The following is a 23,140-nucleotide window of genomic DNA, read 5'->3' as shown; positions in this document are numbered from 1 at the left end:
TTTTTTAAAAAAAATGATATTTAGGTCAGCCAAGCTAGGAAGAATTTTTTGCAGCTGCCCAAGACTTATGTAAAGCAGGAGTAAACCTAAAAGTTTGTGAAGAAATGCCTGATATCATAGTATTTCATGGCTTGCAGATAATCTGCCTCTCTTTCAGGTTTAACCAATATTACAGGAGCAGGACCTTTCCTGCAGTGGCTCCAGATCTCTGGGTTTTTGTGCCCTTTGAGGTGAAATCTGCCCTCCCCCCCAACCTTTGGCTTTCCAAAGAAGACTTGAGACTTGGCTGTGCTGATTTGCCTAGGACTCTTGTGGAGACGTTCCACAGTAAAGATGATTAGTGGACTAGGATTAGAAAGAATATCCCACTTCCATTCCTTTGCATTCTGATTTCTTAGCTAATGTCTGATAATTTTAACATTTAATGTTTTGCATTTTTGTTTTTATGATGTTGTAAGATGTCTGGAATTGCCTGACAGTGAGATGAGTGGCATAAAAATATTATAAATAAAAATGAAGGCAGGGAGGGAGGGAGGGAGGGAGGGGGAAAGAGAGAGAGAGAGAGAGAGAAATGGACTTAATCCATTTTTTAAAAAAAACACACACATAATGGCAACAAAGCCATAGATTAATGAAATAAAAATAATTAGGGGATGCTGAGTTAAATGTCACAATTATACTGACATGTTTTACTATCCATCATTCTGGAATTTCACAAAATCTTGGCTGCTTCCTGATTTGAGGGTGAGTTAAAATTTTGCCGAACCATTTTAAATCTCATCGCTTCACATCTACTAAGGTCACCCATTCTATGTCCTTGCAAAGGCTGCCAGTGAAATCTTATCATCATCACCCACAAGTGCTCCCCAGAAAGGTAAAAAAAGTCAAGATGGAGGCCACTATCATGTAATTAAAGTTTTGCATGACTTCAACTGAAAAGTTGTGTTTGTCTTTTTTTTTTTTTTACTTTTTCGACTCCCTCCTTGTGACTAAAACTACCCCTTGCCATTAGGTACTGACACTTATTTTATGTATCTGCTTTTATTCTCTGTATTGGGGAAAGCTAAACTTAGTAGTGTATGAAAGGTAATATACTGAGTAATACTATAGATAGAAAAAAGTATATTCATAAAGAAATAGTTTGTTTCAAATTGTTTTGCAGTCTATCCCACATTTGCCATTTGCATTCCCATTGTGGCGAATCATGCTTTATTTTTGTCATCATTGTCTTTTTTTCGAGAGTGATACCATCAGCAGGAGGTTCAGAAATGTCAACTGTAATTAAAAAAGTAATTTTCAAAGACATTTTACAGTTTATTCACAAGGAAAATAGAAAAGACTTTCTAGCCTATGAACTTTTAAGCTGCTTGGTGAGTCAAAGACCTAAAAATTTTCTTAGAAGCCTTGCTTTATCGCTTGTCAAGTTTGTAGCAAAGAGTGTGCTAATAATTATGCGCACCTTAAAAAGGTGCAAAGTGTTTTGATTCCCTCCTCTCTGCTAGAGTTTTCTTCCTAGTAAATTATGCAATGAAATTCCATATCAGCAATATTTTAAACTCTTTTTTTTCTTCCACCTTGACATTAGTTCAAATATTCTGTCTTCCCACACCCCAGCAAGTAAGCATGAAAGAATCGGACAAATAGATCACAAGCTGATTTAAAATAACTTAGGTTGTACGAATAGAACAAAAGCAGGACCAAAGTGCAAGCACTTCATTTTATGGTAAATTGCTGATAAAATCTTTTGATGTGCATTTTGTAAATGTGCAAAATGTTTAGTTTTCTCACAATAATCTCATATTGGAATCTGACCCCAGCAAATTGCTAACTAACCAAGTACAGAATTAGAGGCCTTTATCTTACTAGAATTTATAGCAAAGTGATAATATTCTTTAAAGTTCTAGAAGATAGATTTCTATAACAAAATATTGGTTATATCCTATTCAGTGCAAATAGTTGGCTAAAACTCCTCCCTTATTTTCATAAGGCTGTTAAATTCAGAGTCTAATGTTACTTAGATACACCACTGCTACCATAATCTCTTATCACCAATCATCTTTCAGGCAGGCTAGGTTCCTATTTGCTCTATGGGTACTGTAGTCCTCGAGTGACAACATTTGTTCAGAGAAAAGTAAGTAAATTGTTCAAAGAAAGTAGAAGTCAGAAGTTGACACTGTTCCCATCATTTTTTTTTTGTTTGTTCAAATTCCATAGCACTTTCCCATGCCACCCTCACCCCCTGCAGCCCCTATGCACATGCTTGTGTCCTGGAGCACCTGTCTGTGTGACTCCCTCACCCCTCGTAGTATCCACACAACTGCCCATGATTTATGGCTCCTGCTTGCAGCACCTGCCTATGCTCCAAAGTGCCTGCCTGCGGTATCTGCCTGGTCCCTACAGCACTCACCAATCTGCTGGCCTGGGACTCCCTCCTCTTCCTGCTTAACAACCTATACAGTTCTGCGGTTACAATGATAATAAGGATTGTGGGATTGCTACTGCTGAGTGATGCAGTCACATGATATATAGCCTTTTATAGCTGCATCACTTAGCACAGGGGTCGGCAATCTTAAACACTCAAAGAGCCATTTGGACCCGTTTCCCACAGAAAAGAAAACACCGGGAGCCACAAAAACCTTTTGACATCTAAAATGAAGATAATGCTGCATATATCATTTTTTACCTTTATGCTATGTATAAAAAAACTATAGTGTGTTACATTTCTGTAATCAATGAACTGCTACAGAGAAAACAAATTTTTATTTCTGCATGCAACAAAAATATTTTGAACTCTGAAAAAAAAAAAGGGTCAAAAAGCTCAATAAATCGCTTGCCAGCAGGTGTTCCACATTGGTGGTTGTGATACATGTTTTGAGCGATAGGGAGCTGCAGCAGAGGGATGAAAGAGCCACATGCGGTTCCAGAGCTGCGGGTTGCAGATCCCTGACTTAGCAATAGAAGTTCCAGTCCCCATTGCTCTTGTAACACAAGGACTACCTTGTATCTACCACTGACCAACATTCATGTTGGCGAAGATGACTTCTCCACTATTCTTTCAAGACACTTAGCAGTAAGATATAGGAAAACCCAACCTTTTCTCGGTCTAAACTATCCTAGTATCCTAGGATCTAGAGTCAATTTGCAAAGCTTGTACACCTAGTTTTCATTTGACCTACCAATCTTATTCTTCCAAGATTTCTTCCTTCCTCTAGACATTGTCATTAGACTGATAAAAAGAAGTTACTGATCTCAGGCAGGCTTGCCTTCTCCCCTCTGCAAAGATCTTCTTATGCATGGTGTAGCCATTTGCACCACATCGTAGCTCCAAAAAATAAAAATAAAAATAAAACAAATCAGGAATGGAGTTTCATAGACCTGGAACAGGGCAGATTAGAACCGTATGCTCAATTTTGGGTACATGCATGTCAGTACAAAATTATTCTTATATTCTAATGACATTCTCTTATCAGAGAATCAGGCTTTGACTGAATCTGATACAAAATCATACTAAGTGGCATGTCAACTTCCCATGCTTTCATGCCTAAATAAATCTACAGACACATCTAAATGGTGCTATTACTGCCATCCTTCACAATCAATAGTTTAAACTAATAATATGGAATACATACATGTAGAACACATGTTTATTGTATCATATGGCAATTGGCTGGTTTGCTCATCCTTGAGAAGGCATTAAAATTGTGAGGACTGCTAGTTCCACATCCTTCTAAAATTAAATTTTTCCCTGTTATCAGGCTTGACTGAGCCATCACATTGTTCAGACACTGCTAAATACTCAGCAATTATGAGATTTAAAAGATCAATATTGTTTAAAAATCAAGCTATTACTTTCTCATTACAGAATTCGTTCTTGGAAGAGAGTTCTCCTGCTGAGAAGTGATTGCATTGGCTGAAGGTTGCTTTGGTTGCTTATGTGATTTTATGCAGATTTCTAAATCACTGTGAGAGGGGATATACTTAAGAGAGATAGGGAGTTCATTAATGTATTTTAACAAGAATGGCACTGGGATTGTCCCCAAGCTTCATAAAACAGTTCTATAAGAGTTAATATGAATGAATGAATGAATGACTAATCAGCCATTTATGGATATGGGCATTGGGTCACTTTCCACTGGGACATTCTTGAAGATGAAACAAGTGCTTATATCTATAATATCTAATATCTCTAAAATATAATATCGCTAAAGCCAGTTTTAGAATTCTCACACTGACTTTTTTGTTTTTGAAACGTATGTATAATTGATTCATTATGACTATATTATTAAGGTCCAATTTAAGAAATTAACAACTTGTTTTTTTTTTTTAAATAAGTCAGGTTTTCAGGTAGAATTCTTTGAGATTTGGGTACCCAGAAAAATTACTTCAAAATTTTCCGCAGTTTAGTTAATGGCAATTCTTTTTTCTATTATTATGTTGAATGAAGTGATCTCAGATAGGAGAAACTAGACACAATTAATGGGCAGAGAATCTTTATTTATCCAATTTATTAGTATTTTTTTCTATTGTTGAAAAGAAGGAAAGATTTTGGAGGTTTTTTCCCATTTACTGCAATATTTTTGCCTTTACCTGTGAACTGAATATTTGTATCCTTAAAACACTCGCTAAAAAGAATGCTTCACTCCTTTCTTCTGAGTTAACTTGCTTAAGATGATAGTATACAATAGTAATAGAACTGCTAGGACATATTTCAAAGTTTTAGTAATACCACAGGCAAAAGTTTTGAACCACCTGATGTCACTTCAAACAATGTTTTTCAATAGAGGACTTCCGGTTGGCACTGCGGCAAGTGGACAGGAAATAGCGGGGCTCTTTGAAGCCCCGTGAAAACCCCGTCTTTTAAACCACCGTCGGCAGGTCTGCGGACCTACCCTGTCCTGGAGGGACAGGGGATTAGAGAGGGACCCCTTGGATGGCTGAGAGGAACGGGCAGGTTCCTCGGGGCCGGAGGATTGCCCTCTGCGCCAGCGATGGTGGGAGAGGCAGCCATGGTGGCTGCCCCAAAGCTTCAGCAGCCGGGACAAGCAAAGTGCAGGAGGAGACACAGGAGCAAGATGTTTGAATGCCGGGTGAGTAGGATTAGCCCAGGCGAGAACAGTCTTCAAAGATTTAAATACTAATAATACCCTGGCTCTAACAGCGGCTAAGAACTATTTGTGCAAAGAATTTAAACAATTAACAAGGAGAAGACCCATTAAAGGACAATAGCACCAATTGACTGCTTTTGGAATTTAACGTCCCTTTGGATGAATTTAAAATTTGATATTTTCTTGGTCTTTAATGAGAATGGACTAGCTTGGAAGGGGAAGAAGGAGAAGAGGAAACAAGCAGAATGTTTTTTTAAAGCTATGAGAATAACAAGCAGAGGAAGTTAAAATGGCTGAGAGAATGAAAGTGCAAATTGCAACTGTGGAAAGTTTGATGTTTAAAAAAGAAACTTTGTCTCTTGCTTCCAGAATTGGATTATTTTGAGGAAAAATTAAGGAGGCTTGATTTTAAATGTACTTAAACTGTCTTTGGACTACTTATGGACAGTTGGAAAGAAGAAATTAATTGGAACAATTAAAATTGCTGATTAATGGTGTTCTAACATAAGGGAAGAGCGGAGCCCCACAAGAAGACATGATGATACCATATATGGAATACAAAAGAACTAAATCCTTTAGTCTTTATAACTTTATTGATATTGGAACTGAAAAGAAAAAAAAAAGAAAGTTTGGACAGATTGGAGAAAGAAAACTGGAATATACTGGGTAGCAAGATGAGAAAAGTACCACAGTTTGATTAAAATGGATGTAAATACTTTCTATATAATTGATGTCTAAATAATGTAAGGAGGAGCGTTCCTCCTGCTTCTCTCTCTTTTCTACTTTTTCTTTCTTTATAATATCCTCTTATTATATTCCTCTCTTTTTGTTTTCCTTTTTTTCCCTTTCTCTTTTTGAATCTTTCTTTTTGATTTTTTCTGCTGTACTTTTATTCCTTTTTTCTTCTCCCTTTCTCTTTCCTACTTTTACCTTTCATTACTATTATTAAGAGAAGTGATTTTCAAGGTGGGGAAAATGTGATTATAGAAAAATTACAAGAAATATGAAGATTATGAATGAATTTTTGATTATTAATAAGAATTGTTGATAGATTCAATGATTACAGAAAATTGTTTCTTTAAAATGGTTTAAAATATTTTTCTTTATAGAAAATAAGAAAATGTGAATGAAGCTTTGAATATTACCAAGAATTGTTTATAGACTTTATGACTATTTTAAAGTGAGAAATGTCATTATAGAAAAACTACAAAAAATGTGGATATTTTGAAAGAATTTCTCAAAAAGAATATTAATAAGCGTTCCAATGGTTACAGAAAATGGATTTGAAAGTGGTTTAAAATGTTGTTTTTCTACAGTAAATAAGAGAATGGGAATGAATTGTTGAATATTAATAAGACTTATTTATAGATTTTATTACTATGGATAATGGGTTTTTTAAATGGTTTAAAATGTTGTTTTACATAGAAAAACAAGAAACAAATAAGAAATGGGAGAAATTTAAAGAAAATTAATAGTCCAGGAGAGAGTAGGAGAGAAGATATATACTAAAATGCATTAGTAGTTTAAATTGGCAAAGAAGTATGATTTTGGGGATCAGACGATTAAAGCTAAATTGTGAATTAGTCAAATATAAGGTTAGGAGTGGAGGAAAGCATTTCTGGAGAACAGCTGATTAGGCTGTGAACCAGCCAAAAATAAACCTAGGAGGAGCGGAGGAGGCAATGTTGGAGAGCAGTAAGAGCCAAACTGCAAACCAGTCAAATATAGGGTAAGGAGTGGAGGAAAGCATCCCTGGAAGACAGCTAATTAAGCTATGAACCAGCTAAAAATAAACTTAGGAGGAGAGGAGGAGACAATATTGGGGAGCAGTTAAAGCTAAACTGTGAACCAGCGAAATATAGTTTAGGAGTAGAGGGAAGCATCCCTGGAAAACAGCTGAAAAGCTGTTATCCAGCCAAAAATAAACCTAGGAGGAGTGAAGGAGAAAATGTTGGAAAGCAGTTACAACTAAACTGTGATCCAGCCAACAAATAAGGTTAGGAGTGGAGGAAAGCATCGCTGGAAACCAGCTAATTAAGCTGCAATCCAACTAAAAATAAACCTAGGAGGAGTGAAGGAGATATTTTTGAAGAACAGTTACTGATTTTGATTTACTGAAACAAAGACTAAGTTGGTTTTGAATTTAATAACAGCTGCCAGGTTACTGGTGGCACAGTATTGGAAGAAGGAAGATCCACCTACTATTGAGGAATGGACACTAAAAGTCGTGCATTTGGCAGAAATGGCAGAAATTTCATCATATCTTAAAGATCATTCAAACGAAAGATACATATCAGAATGGAGAAGATGGATCGACTATATTCAAAACAAGTATCAGACTAAGAAGATTCATATAGCTTATGAATGAAACATTTTCAATCTTTAGTTCATGTTTATAGGGTTTTGAGCTTTAAGGAGTTAAAGACCTAGAGAGAATCTAAAGTCAATAATTTGTTAGCATATTTTAGTTTTATGTTTGTGAATGCTATACCCTGTGCTTGTTCTGGGAAGTCTAGGAAGGGGGGTGGGGGGAAGGAGGAGGGGGAAAGGATGAGTGGGAGGGCAAGGGGGGAGGGATGGGGGAGGGGGGAAGGGGGGAGAAAATGTTTGTATTTCCTATAAAACTTTTCAATAAAAAAAATAGAAATGTTCTTAAGCGAGGAATAAAATACTTTATGTTGATTATTAGATGTGAGTTAAAAGAAACATTGACTTGATTTGGGTCTTTGAAGTAAGGAAAACATATGAAATACTGATTGTTAAAATGATAAATGAATATTATAAAGAGCTGTTTAGATTTGAAGTTTAAGATTTAGAGTGATTACATAATAAAATATTAAATATTAGAATAAGATGTTAGATTGAATGATAAAAATTGGGTTTAGATTTGTTCTTTTTTTCTTTTTTTTTCCTTTAAGATGTTAACTGATGAAATTTGGAATTTATACTTATTTTATACTGGATCAAACCCTTGCTCTATGTTTTATGTTTAAAAATAAAAAAAAAAATTTCAAAAAACCCCCCCAATGTTTTTCAATAGAGACAATCTGCATGTTTCAAAGAGACATTGATGAAATAGTTGGTGTCATGACAAGAAACTGGGAAATATGCATACATATGAGAATAAACTGGAATGGCGTTGCAGGTCAAAATTCACAAGGTGAATATGAAAGAAGAAAAATACAAGCATAGCAAATTTAGATAGATTTCATTACCAGGTTGTAGCCATATCGAAGGTTGACAATCCACTTTGAATGGATGGGCAGATGGCCACAGTCATATTCAAATGTGATAGTGGACTACATTGGAAAAAGCCATTCAACCATCCATACACACAAAGTTTCCTAATCATGTACAATCAGATTCCTTCTAGATATGTAGTTTTGAACTTCAAAAATACTTCAAAAATAAATTGATTTCTGGGAATTGAAATCTATACATCTGAAAGTTTCTCGGGGTGAGAAAGACTGAAATATACTTTTTAACAGCTCATCCTTCATATGGATATAGTCATACATAATAAAATATTTTCTCTTTTGGTAAGGGCAATGAATGACTCCTTACTCAGAGCTAGAAATGATATGATTTATGCAAATAGAAATTGTTTTTAGTTCCTAGCATGAGGAAGGGTGATTTGTGTAGAAATCTATTTTCTTTCCTTGTAAAGAAAAGCTATTATAACATATGCTCCCCACCCCCACTTTTATTGGGGAGGAAAAAAATGTCATGTGCCTTCCCATTTGCCCCTAAAAAGTGGCGAGGGGGAGTTGCATTCCCATTGCAACTACTACAATTTTGAGTTCCTTCACAGTGAGAAAAACAAAAACTATGGAAACCCCCCCCTTCCCCTCACTACCAAACTATGAAAAGAAAAATTACTATCATTTTTCTGCCACTAGAAGGGAAATTTTTGCAGTTTAAATCCCTTTTACTAGTGGGAAACAGAAAATCACAATTTTTTTAGCTCACCTTTGATATAACTAAAGACTTCAAAATGGCTGTGCTTCCACTTTCCTCAGGCTTTACCATGTGACTCATCCACCTGATTTAAGCCTCTATTTACAACCTTCACAGACCAGAGCTTTTGCTGCTTGAAGTAATGCCATATTTAGAGGGTTGACCACAGAAAGCACATTTATTAGAGATTTTGCAATTGGCCTAATATCTAGGACAGCAGACTTACTTTGGAGGCAGGGCACCTTCTCAGATGTCTACAGAAGACAGGTACTATTCCTTTCGTTTTAATGGGTCAATGATAGTGGTGCCTTTCCTAGGCACACCTCCTTTACTTCTATTTGTCCTAAAAAATGTACATAAATACACATAAAGGTCTACGAAAAGAAAAGAAAACAAATACTGTACCTTTACAGGGAGGATACATTGGATGAAGGTGTGGCTAACTGATGAGGGCTTATAAGTCCGAAATAGATCTATCTTAGTCTCCTTAGTCTTCCAATGGGCAGCAGGGAGCTTGCTGGCTGCTGTAAAAAAAGCCTAGAAACTAGTGGATTGTGATTTCACTGAACTAGGGCTGCATAAAAATCTTGGTTTACATAGGAAGAACCTGGCTAAAGAGAAATACATACATACATACATACATACATACATACATACATACATACATATATATGTAGGTCTTTGGTTATTCGGGTTTTCTCCCACGTAAAATTGGAAGTGTCTTGGCGACGTTTTGACAAAGTCTCATTCGTCATCTTCAGGCTGGTGTTTTCGGCTTCGTGCTGAAACAGACCCACACTCGTAAAAACCACACAGGATGTCACCACCACACATCCACGCAAAAAGCAAACCAAAACCCACACTGATGATGAGGCACGACCACAAACCAGAAGCCAGACCACAGCTGCATCATTAGCCACTTTAAACCCCTCCAATCCATACATGAAGCGAACTGACACCCACCATGAAGATGTGGCACGACCACAAACACGAAGCCAAACAACAGCAACACAGCTCACAGCTCAAATCCCCCTGTAACTCAGACTAACCCGAGCACAACCAAGCCCCCACCCAAACAGAACACACCCCCATCCAATCAGAGCACAGCCAATCCTCCATCCAATCAGAGCACAGCCAAGCCTCCAACCAATCAGAACACACCTCCACCCAATCAGAACACAGCCAAGCTCCCACCCAATCGGTTCACACCTCCACTGGCAGTTAAAAGGAAGAAACAGCTGCGATCACACATTGCTCCTAGAAGCACAAAGCCAAAAACACTAGCCTGAAGATGACGAATGAAACTTTGTCAAAACGTCACCAAGACACTTCCAATTTTACGTGGGAGAAAACCCGAATAACCAAAGACCTACATACAAACACCCGCGAAAACCTCAGAAAACATAGATAGATAGGTAGATAGATAGATAGATAGATAGATAGATAGATGATAGATAGATATAGATATAGATATAGATATAGATATAGATATAGATATAGATATAGATATAGATATAGATATATATTACATATATCTATATATCTGTGACCATTGGTGAGCTCAGAGGAGCATGCTAAAGCATGCAGGATAATGTCATTAAGAAAATGCCCTACTTATGTATTTGAGACAGACATCAGGATACAAAACCATAATTGTTTCAGTACAAGCCAGACACATGTTGTTATATTTGCATTATCATGGTTTGGTGTGAGTTCCCCTGCCATTAACTGTATTCTTTTCTGATGGGGAAAGTGGTTGGCCATCATATTTAAACTAAGTTAAATAACATAAATAATAGAAATAAATTAATAATTCTGAAGTGAAATAGAACTCCAAAATAACAGAAAAAAGGTCAAAGAGCATGCTTAAAGCAAATTAGGGTAGATTTTACAGTAGTGTTGTGTAAACAGACAGGAAGGCCATCACAAATATCCTTAGATATATCAAATTGATAGTCAACATAGTCAAAGAACCACTAGGTCTGCAGTCTGATTGATCCCTTCAGTTTAAAGTTCTGAAAATAAATCTCATCTTCTTGGTGACATTCAAATCTTCAAAATTTTTGCATATTCTAAGTTTTGCTAAAATGTGTGTGTGTGTGGTGGGTTGCATTACTAAATATATAAATTGAGATATATTCATTCTCTTGCCTGAGTAGGAAGAGATACTTGCTGTTATTGAAACAAGGGCAAAGAAAATGTTCAAGCTCCTTTCTAATATAACTTTTGAAATGCAAGTTTCCCATACCAGCAGGAAGATTCTGCCATTGAATTCTGTTTTCTTTTACCCAGGTTCTTTTTTTTTTTTCATTTTTGTTATCTATATATCTTGCTTTTAACTAATTAACTAATGTGTGTATTCAATAACCCTTTATCAGTGCCTCAGGTACAATACTTGAATGTCTACTTCTAGATCCTTATGAAATCATAGAATCATCTGAGTGAGCTGCTACCTGGAATTAGTTTGGGTGACTGTGATATTTTAAAGAGACTCACAGTTAAATGTTGGGAAATGTTTAGATTCAATGTTTTGATACCCTTATAAGGAAGAACTGGAATATTTTCTATGCCAAGAGGTTCAAGGTGCTGGTTATTACCTATAAAGCCCTACATGGCCTAGGCCCGGGGTACCTGATGGACCATCTGCAGCCAGCGACAGCTCCCCAGCGCCTGGTGCGTTCCCACAGGGAGGGCCTCCTTGGAGTGCTGTCGGCCAGGCAGTGTCGTCTGGCGACTCCTAGGGAACGGACTTTCTCTGTGGATGCACTTACCTTATGGAATCAACTCTCCCTGGAGTTCCAGGTGGCCCCTGACCTGCGCTCTTTCCACCATGACCTTAAGACATGGTTATTTCGCCAGGGTTTGGACTGAAGGGGTTTTTAAGGGGAATTTTAATGGTTTTTAACACTTAATATTGATTTTATCTGTTTTTTATTGCTGTGAGCTGCCCTGAGTCCTTTCCGGAGAGAGGGCGGCATATAAGCTTAATTAATAAGAAAAATAATAATAATATGTTTAATAATAATTTGGTCCATAGATTAATTAAGTATACTTAATAGTAGAAATAGTATAAAAATAGAATTTTTTACAAGGAAAAATGTTGAATTCAATTAGAATAGCAAAAATTCAGAGTGCTTCCAACCATGCATCTTAATGAGGAAAGTCATCAGCAAAACCAAATCAAGAACTTGCAGGACCACTGGAGAAACTAAACAAGAATGTTCTCCCATTTCTGCTAGCACAGGATTGTCAAATTCAATTTCATTGAGGGCTGCATCAGGGTTGTGTTTGGCCTCGGGGGCCAGAGTGGACATGGCCAGGGTGGGTGTGGCCAGTTTGATGTCACTTGTGTCGAGGGCACCTGTGGTGGCCCAAGTGCTCTGCCAGCGAAAATGGGCTCCCGAGCTCTGTTTCAGCTGTGACAGCCTTCTGCAACCCTTTGCCAGTGAAAACAGAGCTCGGGAGGACCACCCATGGCCTTTGTGAACTGTTTTTTGCTGCAACGGCCTTCTGCAACCCTCTGCCAATGAAAATGGAGCTCCATTTTTGCTGGCAGAAGCACTGCAGGCTGGTCCTTTGCTGCTTCCAGGGTGGCCCCGCAGGACAGATGTAAGCACCCCATGGGCCGCATCTGGCCCCAGTCTTTGAGTTTGACACCCTTGTGCTAGCAGAACTCTTACCTCTGCAATGTCAAGAGACAACATTATAGCATTGATAGCTTAGCCAGTGAATGTGATCTGAGAATTACTGTAATGGAAGTCTGGCTAAGTCTATACAGTTATTGCTAAAGATTTGGTTTCTTATTATGAACAATGATTAATGAAGGTTTTAAGAAGATATATTAAACTTTATGGCTGCTGAAGCTGCCTCTCTTTATTTGTTAGATTCTGTAATTTGTTTCTGTCCCTTGTACTTTAGTTTACTTCTCCATAGTGTAAGGACTTCCTATTTGAACTTCAAGGTTTGTTTCTGGTCAGAGATTTTATACTGCAAAAGATCAGAGACACGGTCTTCTGTATTTTACACCTATCCTGGTAAATGTAGAGGCTTCCTAGCTTTGACCAATAAATTAAACCACTATTACAAATTCATGTTCTCTATCTGTAGTACTGATAGACTCTTCCTCATGTTGAATTAAAGTGCTATGCATCCATCCATGGTTCATCAAACAAAAATGTTATGAGATAACATTTACTATCCTCATTACTGATTTTTAACCATTCTCTCCCCTTTAGCCAAGTATCACCAGCTGGTTGGAAAACATCCATCACACTTAAACTTAATGTAATGTATAATGGAGATGGAATTAGGGAAGAGACAAGTTTTGCTGGGTGGATGGATGGACCTATGAGTTTAAGCCAGTTATCAAAATTTAATAGCAAGAAACCTAATCTGAAAATGGATGAAAAGGAGCAACATTCTAGTATATGTATGGAAATAGAGATAGGAGAAACAGGATTGTTGTAATTCAAAGTTACTGAGATTCATACTGAAAGTTTAATAACTTGTTTTTCTTATTATTCCTGGGGGAACACTTAAATAATTTACATTTACTTTCTAATTGTTTAATGATTTATTTTGATTTTGGTTGCTTTATATTTGTTTTGTTTTATCCTATATATTTTTATTGCTGTAACTTATTTTAGGCATTGACTTAAACAGAAAGGCAAAGAATAAAGTGAATAATAAATAAAACAATAAAAGTAAGAATTATAATATATAACTTTGAGGATCTTACTGAAATATTTTCATCCATACAATGAAATTCCAAGACAAAAGATCCTGTGTAACACAAGCTTCCCCAATCTCCTGTCATTCAAGTGTGAATTTCCAATTAAGGCAATTGAGTTTGCCAACTAATAATGGAAGAGGATTATTAAATATAAAGTTCAACAGGTAAAGGTCTGAGTTGGAGAAGCCTTCTGCAGCAATCTGGCAGCAGACATTGCTCTGAGTTTTATCTTTCAGTGAAGAATTAAGAGATGGGAGAGCACCATTAAGAATCACCTTAATGATTCTTCCATTCTCCTTTGCTAGAAAGGATCAATATTGTAAGCAATGTTTGCATATATTTAATCATCATTTTGCTCATGTTTGTCTGACATACATAATATACAGTATGAATGTTCCTTAGTAACACTTCAGTTTAAATCCCATTAATCTCAGTGGAATTTGTAAATTTAGCTAGATAGCATCACCTCAGGAAAACTAGCCAGGTCAGATAGCAAACTGCTAAGAAATTCTGTAACCTAGACTACGAAATTGAAAACATGTCAGAAAACATTCTTGTATTTTCTTTTTAGAGAGACTCAAGTCAATCTGAATATGATTGTTTTCTTCTATTTGGATTATTCTTTGGAAGTGGCAATCCATTTCTGCACTATGTCAATGAGAATCTTGCTTTTTAATATTTCATTAAAAAAAAAACACCTGTTTTTAAGAGATGTGTGATTTAACAGGACCAGTCTGGTGGATTATATCTGCTTGTCTGAATTGCTCCAGAAACCTTATTTTACTGAAAAGCGGACAGTTTTATGACATGACAGTAACTATTGGAAAAGTACTGTGAATAAAAGACTCAGTGCATTCATCACTGATTCTGTCTTTTGCATAATAAAAATACAGGTAACATTTTCTGTGGCCCTTTAGCTCCCAAAAATAATTGCACCTGACATATTCTTCCCCCCCCCTCCAAGGTACTTTCCAACTTGAAATACAATCTCACCAGTTTCAACATGTTAAAAAAGAAATTGACTCATGAAGTCTTTATCTGTTCCTGAGAGAGAGAGAGAGAGAGAGAGAGAGAGAGAGAGAGAGAGAGAGAGAGAGAGAGAGAGAGAGAGAGAGACTCAGATAATCTACATTCCCCACCCCCCTCTGCTGCCCCAGGCTTTGGTAACTTGAGGAATGGATTATTTGTTCTTCCATAAAAATGTCCTATGTGCCCCAACTCATTTCAGTTTTGAAATGAGTTTCATATTGTTTTCCATTTTGTTCTATTCCCAGTTGTTTTCTGACTCCCAGTTTGTAGCAGCAGTTCTCATGTCCTGTTCAGAATATGACAAAGCCAATTAATTTAGTTTAATGTCATTATGTTAGAAATACAGTTTTGTAGCTGAGCCATAATTCAAGAATGGGAGAGAGAAAAGGAAATAAAATAAAACCCTATAGTTTAAGGCTGCTGATTGTTTCTAAAGATAGAATTAATTATACACTAAGAGAATCATGTCCTCTACCTTCTTGTGTCTTTATTTCCCTTTTAAAATAATAATAATAATAATGTACTTGGGTCAACTGATGGCTAATTTTGCAAACACTGTATATGGTGTGCTTGATTCACGTGAAAGTATCAGACGTACATTAAGCCTGCAGAAAATAATGGGATAAGATTTGAAACAGGGGTGAAATCCAGCAGGTTCTGACAGTTTCTGCAGAACTGGTAGCAGAAATTTTGAGTAGTACAGAGAACCAGCAAATACCACCTCTGCTGGCCTCAGAGTGGGTTAGAAATGGAGATTTTTCAATATCACATCCCCTGGAGTGGGATGGGAATGGGGATTTTGCAGTATCTTCCCCTGCCATGCGCACTAAGCCATGCCCACCAAGCCACACCACACCCACCAAGCCACGCCCACAGAACCGGTAGTAAAAAAAAATTGGATTTCACCACTGATTTGAAATTATCTGGATCAAATGAAACATAATAAAAATGATATCAGTTAAACACCTCAGGTGGGGCGTCATCATCTTAACAGGAGTAGAAATTATTGAGCTGCCATTTTTTCTTCACAAAACTGCACAAAGGGGTGAGGTACATTGAGAAACTTTCAGAGTTTCTTTTTGCATTCCTTTATCACAGGACTTGAAACCTCTTGGGCTTCAACTGACCCACTAGAAGACTACTCCTCTCACTGGGCAGATTTCTAAACCTCCATGCCCATTCTTGCTTTAGCTGCTGGAGAGAAAGCAGAACTTCATACAGCAAATTTTTTTGTGATTGGGAGGGGCAGCTTTGGTCAGGAGAATATTACTTGATGAAGTAAGGGAATACAGGTGGTCTGTATTTGGTGACTGTTCAAAGTTAAGATAGTGCTGAATGACTTACAATAGATCCTTAAATTTCTCCCCAGAGCCTCCTCATTGTCACATTATAGCAATTTGGGCACCCGGAACTGGGTCGCAAATACATCATTGTAACATCCCATGGTTATATAATCACTATTTGCAACCTTCACTGCCAGCTTCTGACTAGCATCGGGGAAGTCGGTAGGAGGTTGACCACATGACAGTGCTTAATGACATCATAGGGTTCACTCAATGATAGCAACCAGAATGTAGGAACTGGGTGGAATGTAAGGCACAAGTAACAAAAGTGATTAATTCTTCCCTCATTACAACAATGTCCTGGCTTCAAACTTTCCCCATGCAGGGAATCTGTTTGAACCATCTGAAACCAGTTTTCCTACATGAGTCTAGCTTGCATTACTGCAAAGTGGGCAGAGGCCTGTTGAGGATCATCAACTAAACTACTGAAATTGATTTACAATAACATTTCCAAAGAAGTTATTAAGCCTATCAGGAAATGAACTTAGTTGTTCCAGTACATTCTCTCCTTGTACTTCAGAAACTTTCCCAGATTCCTGGAGGAACATTTGTTAAGTTCCAAAGCCTTGGGAGAACCAGAAGACTTTGCTTGACCAGCCAGATTCATACAAGGGAGTAAAATGGCAATGCCTACTCTAAATTAGTTTGAGTTTCCCAGGAAGAACTAGGATCAGGAAACTTGGGAATGTACAAAGTTCCCCAGTTAAAATGCTCCGGCACATGTCAGGAATACCTTCCCTTTCCTTTCCTGGTTCTGTGAAATTCTGGAAACTTTGTCTACCATCAGTTCTCAGAAATGTACACCAGTCCTCTTTTCTCTCCTCAGCCCCCACCCCTCATCTATGGATTAATTGGCTTTATGTACAGGCTAGCTTTTCACCACCTCTTTCCTTTTACTTCCCTAACTTTTCCCCTTATCCACCCCTATCTATTACATACAGTCTGGCTTCTCAGCCTTCTTTTTCCTTTTTCCTGAAAATTCCACACACACACTGAGTATTAAAACACATGCCCATCTTGTTTCTTTTGCTACTCCAAAATTCATGCTCTCTTTCTCTCTCTCACCCCCCCCCTGTTGTTAACAGAAAGAAGTTTATACAGAAGACACACTACACTCACACTCTCTTCTAAAAACTGAACTTGTACACAAGTCCCAGAGATTGTTCTTTGCTATTCTCTCCGGATTCCCTAAATGCTGTTCCTCCATTGAATACTCTTTCATCAGTGACTGTTACTTTCTCATTCACTTCCATTTCCCTTTGACATAATTTCCTTTTCGTCTCCCTCAATAAAATCCAATCTTTTAAAGTTGTATATTCATTCTGGGATGTATAGGTTTGTTTGTTTTTTTTAAAAAAACTTGTTCTTCAGTTAAATGAGCTTGCTTTCACAATAACAGTCTCTTCACAATATTATCTGTATCCTTATCTACTTCCTTACCTACCTATTTGAAACCTATTTTCTCTTTTGCTGTGTTAGATATACATAATTTATAGCTTTTATTTATATCTATCTAATTCCCTGAGAATATCTAACTTCCAGAAAATGCAAAGGATGACAAGAAAAATCCACTACATGCTTGAATAGAGATTCATATTTTAATATTCATAAGGTTACAATGCCATGTACAGGACTATCCTACATTTTTGACTGTCAATAAGCTTTATTTGTTTGTTTGCAATACAGCCAATGTGAAGTTCCACACACAAAGGCCCACTGATTTAAAGAGCTTTAGCATTCTGGGCTCTGCAGATTATGGTCCAATGTGATTCACACAATTAACCTATTCTGACTGTTTTTCAACAGGAGGAGGAGAATAAACACTCATTTATATGCAATAACATTTACATGCCTAGAACTGCCTGTGGTGTCAAGTTAAATGCTGCCTGGAGAATGGTACAGATGCACTACATTCTTGCAACTGAGAACCATACTCAACTGCACTAGTGGGATCTGTACTGTATGTACACTTCTTTGAAAAAGTGTTTGCCCCCTTTCAAATGTTCTGAATGTATGCCTCTTTGCCACTGACAGTTGCCAGAGCAAGGTTCTACTGATATATAAATACAGTGACCCTATTTTCATGGAAAAAGTCAGACATGCATGTAGTCCTTGATTTACAACCATAACTGAGCCCAACATTTCTTTTGCTAACTGACACAATTGTTCAGTACGTTTTGTCCTGTATTTTAAGACCTTCCTTGCCATAATTGTTAAGTGAATCATTGCAGTTGCTAAGTTAGTAACACAGTTGTTAAGTGAGTCTGGCTTATCCCTTGACTTTGTTTGTCAGAAGGTCACAAAAGGCGGTCACATGACCCCTGGACACTGCCACAATATGAGTCAGTTGCCAAGCATGTGAATTTTTATCGGATTCTACAGTGGTCATAAGTATGAAAAATGGTCATAAGTCACTTTTTTTTCACTGTTGTTGTAAATTTGAATGGTTACTAAACAAACTGTTGTAAGTCGAGGATTAACTGTATAAAGGATACTTCAGGACTTCAGTATCTTTGTCTTTTCAGCCAGGAGAGGAAAAGTTTTTTTTTTTTTTTTAATTTGATTTATATGCCGTCCTTCTCCGGAGACTCAGGGCGGCTTACAATGCGTTAAGCAATAGCTTTCATCCTTTTGTATATTTATACAAAGTCAGCTTATTGCCCCCACAATCTGGGTCCTCATTTTACCTACCTTAGAAAGGATGGAAGTTGGCATTTCTAGAGAAATTGGCATGACTGCTGGACTCTGGTGCTCCATTCAAGATGTAGTCCAGCGGCTTCTGCTGCTTTAAAGCCAGAGACCCGGGCAAGGAAAAAAATAAAAATAAAGAATGGCTCACTCTGATTACTGCAAGATTGTTCTTCCACAGTATACCTCTGTAATCTGTGTGGTAACAAGCTCACTGTGATGAAGGAGCCAAACCACATGAGATTTGTCTAGGACTGACCCAAATGAACCCTGATTGTTTGATGCTGATACACTTAGGAGGCGATTAAACTGGGAGGCAAGTTTTTTTTTTCCCCACATCCAACATTGACTGTCAGATGACTTTGCTTATGAAATATATAAAATATGTGTTTGTTCATTCAGAGTCTATCTGAAACACTCACATAAAACTCTGATAATATTCAGTGACCGAGGTATGCAGAAGCTCCAGAAATGTTAAAAGGGGAAGAACTGTATGAATACTATGCACCTGAGCTGAATAGAAACATCCCCTATTGAACTAATCCTGAACAGTAACGGAATTATAAGAATGGTACAATTTGCCTTAACTATACTATGGGTTTTAAGGACTTTGTTGCAAGCTTCTGTACCATCATACTATTCTTTCATTTACAAAAAAAATTCCTCTTATGTTTTCAGTTTTGGCAGTCGTCATTCAGGCAATCAAGAAACCTATGGCTCTTAGCCCATCTTGGCTTTTACTCACATCATTGTAGGAGGATGTATTTATGTGGATGTCACTTGTTACTTTCAACCATTTAGTTGAGACTGGCAACTTTGCCTCAATCAACAGCATTTAAAAAAAAATGCATTTGCAGACAACTTGGACCTGAACTCCATCTTAACATAAACCATTCACTGTAGTTTGTCAAAGCTATCTCAGTTATATTAATTTTCATAAGCTGCCTCTCCTTTTCAACAATTTTCCAGTTCTGGCCTGTGTGTTTAAACTTTGGGTGGGTGAGTGATGATGGCTGTTGCTTGCTCACTTTTCTTGTACTTCACAGTTTTTAACTTGCTTTTGCTCCTGCTTGATTCAGTGCGGTGAATAATGATAATGTCATAGCAGCATTTGGTTATGTCATAGATAGGAATACCATTGAAGCTCACTTTTTGTTAGATCATGTCGAATGTAGTTAATTTATCATTCTTAAGCCGTGTAATTAGTGGTCACAAATTAATCAATTTTTCTGCCCCTTTATTGTTGTTTGTTGCAAAGTCGTGTCCAACCCATTGTGACCCCATGGAAAACTTTTCTGCCCCTGGGTGATTTATAGGACTAAGCAGTGAAATCATCATTTTATAAATGTTTGGTAGGCATTTTTATTTTAATTCCAAGTTAAAATGAAAAATAATCATTTTTCTGTTGGTTTTATTATGTCCTTTTAATTATTTTGTACAACAGGAAAAAAACTATTTTTAAACCTGCTTCTGAAATTACAAGAAAAGTTGTAGGAGCAATTACACACTTTTCTATTCTTGTACATTTTTTTTCCACATTCACGGCTAATACTCACTTTTGCTTTTAGATATTTTATTTTAGATATCTAACTGAAAAAAAGTCCTTGACTTTATTGTAAAAAGTTTTTAATGGTGTCACCCCTTCAATATTAAAAAAATATCAGAAGATAGTACAGAGGCTTGTAGAAAGAATGATAATTTATTTCCACCAATCATTAAACAAATATAGCAGTTCTCTACTAAGAACTATATTTGTTTGTTGTATCCATTGTATCTGTCTGACCTGAAGCTGTTAAACTTAAGTCTACCTGAGGTAAAAATATGCAAGGAGTTTAATGCACAAAGATTAAAACCCAAATATTTAAGACCTTAAGACTCCTCTGGTCAACTAGATGGATCAATCATCTTCATTTTATAGCTCACTTTTTAAAAAAGAATCTCAAAATTTTCTTCAAAGAGAGAGAACTGTATGTATGTGTATGTGTATGTATTGGAATATTTCTATCTACCTTTTACTCAAACTTAATTATCTTTTCACATGACCCTAAATATAACACCAGTGGTGGGATTCAAAATTTTTTACTACTGGTTCTGTGGGCATGGCTTGGTGGGTGTGGTATGGCTTGGTGGGTGTGGCTTGGTGGGTGTGGCAGGGGAAGGATACTGTAAAATCTCCATTTCCTCCTGATCAGCTGGGACTCGGGAAGCAGAGAATAGATGAGGGCGGGGCAGAGGTGGGTTTCAGTAGGTTCTGACCAGTTCTGGAGAACCGGTAGTGGAAATTTTGAGTAGTTCGGAGAACCGGTAGTAAAAATTCTGACTGGCCCCACCCCCATCTATTCTCTGCCTCCCAAGTCCCAGCTGATCAGGAGGAAATGGGGATTTTCCAATAACCTTCCCCTGGATTGGGGAGGGTATGGAGATTTTACAGTATCCTTCCCCTGCCATGCCCACCCAGCCATGCCCACCAAGCCACACCCACAGAACCGATAGTAAAAATTTTTGAAACTCACCACTGGGGCGGGCCCAGTCAGAGGTGGTATTTACTGGTTCTCTGAACTACTCAAAATTTCCGCTACCTGTTCTCCAGAACTGATCAGAACCTGCTGAATACCACCTCTGTATAACACCCTTTATTTTATCATATTTTACCTGGATACCAAGCAAAGGAACTTTCAGAACAGCAGTGGGGGGGAGGGGGAGGGAGAGTTTCTTCACTGCCATTTTCTCACTCATGACTTACTGCATCTTCATAGCATAGCCCATCCATTGCTGAAATGATATAAAACCTGCCTCAATAGCTATTATTTTGGCACAGTGACTGTTGGATGACACCAGAAGTTGCTGTAAGTCACTAGTGGAAAATGGACTTTTGATGTTTAAGTCTGGTTGGCAGGAATATATAAAACATCTTTTTATTTTATATTATGCCTGGCTTGTCCCCCAAAATAAACTTTTGCTTTACACTGAATCAGATTGCTGATCCAGCAAGATTAATACTGATACTCTGATGGTCTGATAAAGGCTAATATTTTAATCTGCAGTCTCAAATTCTTAGGTAACATCCTTTAGCTATATGTTTATTTCTAATAGGAAGGCACTATAAGCATAATATATGCTGTTCCTCTGAAATGTCTCTTGACAGTCCATTCATCTGAGCTTTTTCTATGCTGCAGAAAAAGTCAGATCTGAGAAGAATCTTGCAAGAAAAAAAAAATAAAATCTTACAGTAATATCATTCTACCAGAATTTTTCCCAAAGGAATTCACAGTAATTTGAAAAGCCAGGTGACCTGGGGTTGCTGTTTCTTTTTAACCTTTTGTCTGACTGTCTTTCATCCTCCCTACTACTCATCTACTTTTCTAGATTTCTTGCACTGTAGCTGAACAAGTGAACATCATATATCAGATATGCTTAGATCTCTTGTTCCCCTCAGCAGAGGCCAGCAATTAATTTGTTGTCCTAGACTACAGATCAGTAAATTGGCACTGGGCAAAAGGTTGATTTGTATTCATGGTGTGTTATTTCTTTCAAAGTTCTCCCTCCCTCTTTCTTTCTCTTTCTGTATGTGTGTGTGTCTCTGTTTAAAACATGACTATTAGCAAACCCCTGCCCTCTCCCAAAGGCTTCTAACCCAATAACAACCTGCTCTTTTATGAACGTTTTATTCACAATACATTTAAAGATATAATGAGCCCCAAACTGGTAGAATTTACTGCAGCTCCCATAATGTGAGCATTCTCTTTGGAATATGAACACATAAAAAAAAAAAAAGCTATGGTTGTAATGAAGCAGCTGATATACTGCCTGGAATCTTTTAATGATTTCTCAGCATCGGTGAAATTGAAGGTGATTGATGGGGGTTCATGAAATCCGAAATGGATCTTGCAATCTATTTCATATGTGGTCTGCAAGGCGTGTACCGCATTTGAGGCCATATATCAGCCTGAAAAACATATGGCTTCATCACCACTCACAATTCCTTGTACAAAGGTTTGGCTTTATTGATGCTTACCTTAGTACTAAACTGAGGAACAGCGTTCTATTTGGAACCTTGGAATGATGTCAGGTTAGTTTAGAAGGACAGGCCATATAACACACAAAGCTGTATCTGCCAACCAAAGGAAATGACTAGGACTGGCACAGCTATTTCTGCCTTCTGGCACCTGCTGCCTGAGGCAGATGCCTCAGTCTCCTGGGGAATCACTTGTATATTGCTTCTCTGTTTGTAAAGCATGGTCAAAAAAGCATGGAACTATCCATGAAGGTGTTAGAATGAATAAGAC

This window comes from Pantherophis guttatus, chromosome 3 (assembly GCF_059756535.1).
Source record: "Pantherophis guttatus breed Tessera chromosome 3, ASM5975653v1, whole genome shotgun sequence".
Classification (NCBI taxonomy): Eukaryota; Metazoa; Chordata; class Lepidosauria; order Squamata; family Colubridae; genus Pantherophis; species Pantherophis guttatus.
The sequence above is the reverse complement of the archived record's forward strand: the minus strand, read 5'-3'. Positions refer to the sequence as shown.